Raw genomic sequence first — 6,293 nt, 5'->3', positions numbered from 1 at the left:
ATATATTTGAGTCCCTTTTTATAGAGTTAATGTTGCTAAATAGAAAGATTTTTATTACAAAAAGATCATTATTGGCAGTGTTACGATACACCATGTTACTTATCGTTGTGAAATTTAATTATTTATTTCCCTTTTGGAAAAAGTCGAAAAAGGTCTAAAGTCAAAATAAGTCGGATAAAACAAGTAAGAAAGTACAGTCGGCGTAGCTAGAAGGAAATATAGACCGATCCCTTAAATATTTCGATATATTTATGCTCAATTTCATTGTGCTTTTATACCCTTCACCTTCGTGAGAAGGGTATATATAAAATTGTCATTTCGTTTGTAATTTCTTTAATATAATTTTCCGACCCTATAAAGTATATATATTATGGATCCTTATAGATAGCGGAGTCGATTAAGCCATGTCCGTCTGTCTGTCTATCTGTTGAAATCAATTTTTTGAAGATTCCAGATATCTTCGAGATCCAAATCTCCAATAATTCTGTCAGACATGCTTTTGAGAAGTTTCCTATTGAAAATCAGCAAAGTCGGTCCATAAATAACTGAGATATGGGTAAAAATCTGAGACTACCTCTGAAAATTTCCTCAACATATTATAAATAAAAGCATAAAAACAACAAGGAGATAAAGTAGTAATATGTTGGTAATACATTGTTTGAGGGCGGTAATACAGTTTGACGGTGGTAGTACTGTAAAACGGTTAATATTTCTCTCTGCTATAGTTTATATTTGTTTGTGTTTATGTTATGTGTGACATGTGTGCAGAGATACAAAATTAAAACTGTTTTTTAAAACATACTTGGTGAAGGGTATATAAGATTCGGCTCGGCCGAATACAGAAATCTGACTTGTTGGTATTTATAAGTGAACTTTGGACATTAAAGAGATTTTTTGTATGAGTGCTAAGGGTTAAATGAGGTCTAATCCTTAGGTTATAAAAGCTTGAATAAAACTTAGTTTTGTCTGTATCGAGATACAAGTATATTTAACAATATTCTGAGCTTATCGAGATACAAGTATATTTAACAATATTCTGAGCTTAAAAACTTTCGAATGAGAGCTATGCTTAAATGATGATCATATCGTTATGTTATCAAAGCTTGAACAAAACTCAATTTAGACCTTGAAAGCTTTTGTATGGTAACTAGATGATATAATGGACTTATTTAAATCGTATTTAGCATATATGCCAAATTTCATGGAATTATCTATAATTTTCGTACAAGCTTTATATGAACGACCAGGCGGACGGACGGATATGGCTTAACCCTCTAGGATTGATGTGGTAGTCTGACAGACACCAAAAAATCAGAAAATTTAGATTTTTCAATTTGTACCTTATCAATAAACGCTGTTTTACATACATTGTCGTGTCAAAGTTAAAAAAGCAAGTATGAAATTAAAGTCGGGCAAGGCCGACCATATAATACCCTACACCTTTTACAAAAGTAAAATGTGATTTAGTTGTCATAATAAATTGTACATTGCCTCAGATATACATACTTAAGCCGTTTATTGTTGAATAAAATTGTAGACATTTAAGTGAAATTTTGATGGGGGCTTTTCATAGGGGCTAGGGTCATATGAAGGCCTAATATTATGTGAAATAATGGATGGATGTAAACCATTTTCCACAGGCTTCGTATATGGTATCAAAGACGATCGTGTGTCAAATTTCATTGAATTATCCCCAAAATTGCGACCTGTAGTTTAATTACAAAGTTTACAAGCCCTATTCGGGGGTTCAGTTGTATGGGGGCTAGGTGAAATAATGGACCGATGTTAAACATTTCCAATAGGCTTCGTCTACGGTACCATAAAATATCAGTGCCAAATTTCCCCACTAAAGTGGTGTATGGTATAAATATTATAATAAATAAGAACCTAGACACTTAAACTATAACCAGAAATTAGAAAATATAAACTTTCAAAAAATGGTGTCTTCGGAGTAAAGGATCCTATTTATAAGCTACGAAAAAAAATTGTGTTAGGTAGTTAGTTAGTTAGTTAGTTAGTTAGTTAGTTAGTTAGTTAGTTAGTTAGTTAGTTAGTTAGTTAGTTAGTTAGTAAGTTAGTTAGTTAGTTAGTTAGTTAGTTAGTTAGTTAGTTAGTTAGTTAGTTAGTTAGTTAGTTAGTTAGTTAGTTAGTTAGTTAGTTAGTCAGTTAGTTAGTTAGTTAGTTAGTTAGTTAGTTAGTTAGTTAGGTAGGTAGGTAGTTAGTCAGTTAGTTAGTTAGTTAGTTAGTTAGTTAGTTAGTTAGTTAGTTAGTTAGTTAGTTAGTTAGTTAGTTAGTTAGTTAGTTAGTTAGTTAGTTAGTTAGTTAGTTAGTTAGTTAGTTAGTTAGTTAGTTAGTTAGGTAGTTAGGTAGTTAGTTAGTTAGTTAGTCAGTTAGTAAGTTAGTTAGTTAGTTAGTTAGTTAGTTAGTTAGTTAGGTAGTTAGTTAGTTAGTTAGTTAGTTAGTTAGTTAGTTAGTTAGTTAGTTAGTTAGTTAGTTAGTTAGTTAGTTAGTTAGTTAGTTAGTTAGTTAGTTAGTTAGTTAGTTAGTTAGTTAGTTAGTTAGTTAGTTAGGTAGTTAGTTAGTTACTTAGTTAGTTAGTTAATTACTTAGTTAGTTAGTTAGTTAGTTAGTTAGTTAGTTAGTTGGTTAGTTAGTTAGTTAGTTAGTTAGTTAGTTAGTTAGTTAGTTAGTTAGTTAGTTAGTTAGTTAGTTAGTTAGTTAGTTAGTTAGTCGAAGCAGAAGTCTGCCAAATTTCTTTGTATTAAAACTTTTAGCAAAGCTACTGACAGAGTCTCTGTTTGTTTTTTTTTTTTCAATTTCTTAATTATTTATTTGTCATTGGAAATATCCCCTAAATAGTGCCAAAAAAGTATATTTTTGATGTGAAAGTGGACCACCAATTTCATAATAAATGGTTCATTTATAAACTAAAGAGCAACAAATTAAAAAAAATAACATTTTAATTCACTCACCTTAAATGACAGGTTCAATAAATTTTCCATTTTATTTAAGATTCTCCATTGTAGGCATATATATGTATATGTGTGTAGTTATTTTATTAGCAATAGAAAAAAGTTTTTTTATAAAAACACTTTAACCTTATTTTTGAATGTCTCATATCTTATTGGAATTTAATGTCTATAACTGTTCTTTGAATAATAACAACATCTTGAATCACAACACTTTGTTCTTCTAACGTAGTAGAAATGTACATACATATGTACATATTTTATATACTCCTATTAAATATTTTAATGTCGCATCATAACAATTCTGTTCTGCTAATAACAACAACAAATAAAGCATTTTTTTACTTATATAACCACCAGCGCCACCTTGCACTCTTGACTGTAGCTCTTAATATTTGGTTCCCACAACGAATGGACAAAAAAAAGAAAAACAGCAACCGGCCTCAGTATAATAATTGCATCAATTGTTTGCCAAACTTTACATACCTTTTTTCACTAAAGTTGTTTTAAGTTTAATAGAAATTTTTACACAAAACAATTTATTAACAATTAATTTATAATTTAATATAAAAATATTTTAACATTTACTATTAATTAATACATTAAATTAATTTTAAATTGACACTAAACCACGAAACTACCGAACACTTTAAAATTTTTCCAGAAAACTAAAGAAGAAGGCAAACAACTAAATGAAGAGTAAATGGTTAAAGTGTCGTTGTTGTTGTTATAGTGATGAGCAAATTTAAAAGAAAAATACTTTTTGTTTTAATATGTGATGGTAGTAGTGTAATGATTGCTTAACTCCCTCTTTCATAAACCCTTTAAAAGTACTATTTAAAACTAACTCCCCATCATTGTTGACACTTTTATTTGTTGTGAGTGTCATTAACAACAACAACAATTTTACATTCTTCTTTAGGTTTCGAGAAATGTTTTAATTTTAGAGTATTCGGTTAGGTTGTGTTCTATTGTTGTATTAAAAATTAATCTAATGTTTAAATAAAAGTGTTTTTTTTATAAAATTATTAATAAATTTTTGTTTTTTATTGTTGGGCAATATTGTAATGATGCAGCCGGTCGCTGTTTTCCTTTTGTTTGGTTATTCTTTGTTGGTCAAGAAAAGAGTGCTGCTGTCGAGATTGCAAGGGAGAGAATACGAATAGCATGTTAGTTGTTGTTGTTGTTATTAGAGCAAGTGTTTTATTGTTTAATGGAATTATGTTGGTGAAATCTCTGAAATAGAACAAAGTTGTTATTATTACAAACACTATAGTGGGGAGGGTATTATGCGTTTGTGCTGAAGCTTGTAACACCCAAAAATGTTGGTCCTAGACCCACCTTAAAGTATACCAATCGCCTCAGAATCACTTTCTGAGTCGATGTCCATCTGTCCGTCCGTCTTTTCTATGTCCATGTAAACTTTGTGCGCACGCTACAGGTCGCAATTTTCAAGATAATTTGATGAAATTTGGCACATACTCTTTTTTTTGGTTCAAGGACGATTGCTATTGAAAATGGTTGAAATCGGTCTATTATTTCTCCTAGCCCCCATACAACCGTACCCCCCGAATCGGGCCTGTAGGCTCATAATTACGTTAAATGTTTTATAATATCAACAAAAATTAGTTTTATAGAACAATAAATGACAACACTAATTTTTATTGTGATCGGGACTCATTTGACCCATACAAACTCCCCTTCAGAAAATGACTTCAAGGTCAAAATTAACTTATAATTACTTATAAAACGATTAAAATCTACATAAATGACTTTGAAATAGACGTAAATTCATCTACCAAAATTTATAATGATAGGCCCATATTTACCCCTTCTCCCCTATGGGCCCTCTTGTAGAAAATCTCTTTTTTTGTCAATAATAAGTAAAAATTTTCCACAATAAAACAAATTAAATGCTTTATTTAAAAAAAATCCACAATTTTAACATACTCACTGGTGTAGGATATCATATGGTCGGCAATGTCCGACTATAAATTCATACTTGTTTTTTCTTTTCTTTTTTCGAATTTTCGAGTTTTTCGACGTTTTTCGAATATTCGATTTTATCCGACTTTTTTCGACTTTATCCGACTTTTTTCGACTTTATCCGACGTTTTCCGAATTTTTGACTTTTTCCCACATTTTTTAACAATTCGACTTTTCCGAATTTTTACGACTTTTTTCTACTTTTCGACTTCTTTCGACTTTTTCCAATCTTTACCGACTTTTTTTCGACTATTACCGAATTTTCGACTTTTGTTTTGAAAGTCGATTAATCTATGTCTACTAGTCTGTCCGTCTGTGTGGTTTTTGAAATCAGTTTTTAGAGGACAGATATCGGCGAGATCCGAATCTTCAATAATTTTGTTAGATATGCCTTCGAGAAGAACGCTATTTAAAATCAGCAAAATCCATATATACCGGAGATATGAGCTCAAATACGAGACAACCTCTAACAAGTATGAATGTATAGTCGGGCGTAGCCGACCATATGATACCCTACACCAGTCAATATGTATGTTTAAAATGGGGATTATTTAAAAAAATAAAGCATTTGGTTTGTTTTTTTTTAAGTTTATTTCGGAATATTTTTACTTTTTTTTGGCAAAAAAGAGATTTTTTAAGAGGGCTCAAAGGGGAGTAGGGCAAAATATGGCCCTATCCTTAAAAATGTTGGTAGGGGGAGTTAAGTCTTCTTCAATATTATTTATGTAAGATTTAAAAGTGTTATTAGTGTTTGTAAGTGAATTTTGACCTTTAAGTCATTTTCTGAAGGGGAGTTTGTATGGGGGATAGGGTCAAATGAAGCCCGATCATTTACATGGACAGCCAGCCAGACGGACGGACGGACATAGCTTAATCGATTCAGAAAATGATTCTAAGCCGATTGGTATACATAATCATACGATAAATTTTGTTATTGTACTCTTGTTTATAAAAACAAGGCAGAGCGAGAGCAGTAGAGCAAGAGCAGTACTAGGTGTTGTTATTGGCAAGAAACATAAAATTAAGTATGGCTTAAGTTAGAAGCCATAAAAGGGAACTTTTCGGGTACTTTTCTATAACATTGAATCTAGAAACATGCATTTAAGCAAGTTGAGCCCGAAGAATGTGATGTAAAAGAAAACCTTTTGGTACTGACAGTTTTTTTCAACACACCATAGTGAAGGATTTATAAGATTCGGCACAGCCGAATATAGAACTCTTACTTGTTTTAATAGTATTTTTTTTAATAAGTACATGAGTTAAACTAAAAGAAAACTCACAAATTATACGAAATGATTAAATGTTGACACAGGACTTGATCCTGCGATTTTAATTAAA

Source organism: Lucilia cuprina, chromosome 3, assembly GCF_022045245.1.
Source record: "Lucilia cuprina isolate Lc7/37 chromosome 3, ASM2204524v1, whole genome shotgun sequence".
NCBI classification, from domain to species: Eukaryota; Metazoa; Arthropoda; class Insecta; order Diptera; family Calliphoridae; genus Lucilia; species Lucilia cuprina.
The sequence above is the reverse complement of the archived record's forward strand: the minus strand, read 5'-3'. Positions refer to the sequence as shown.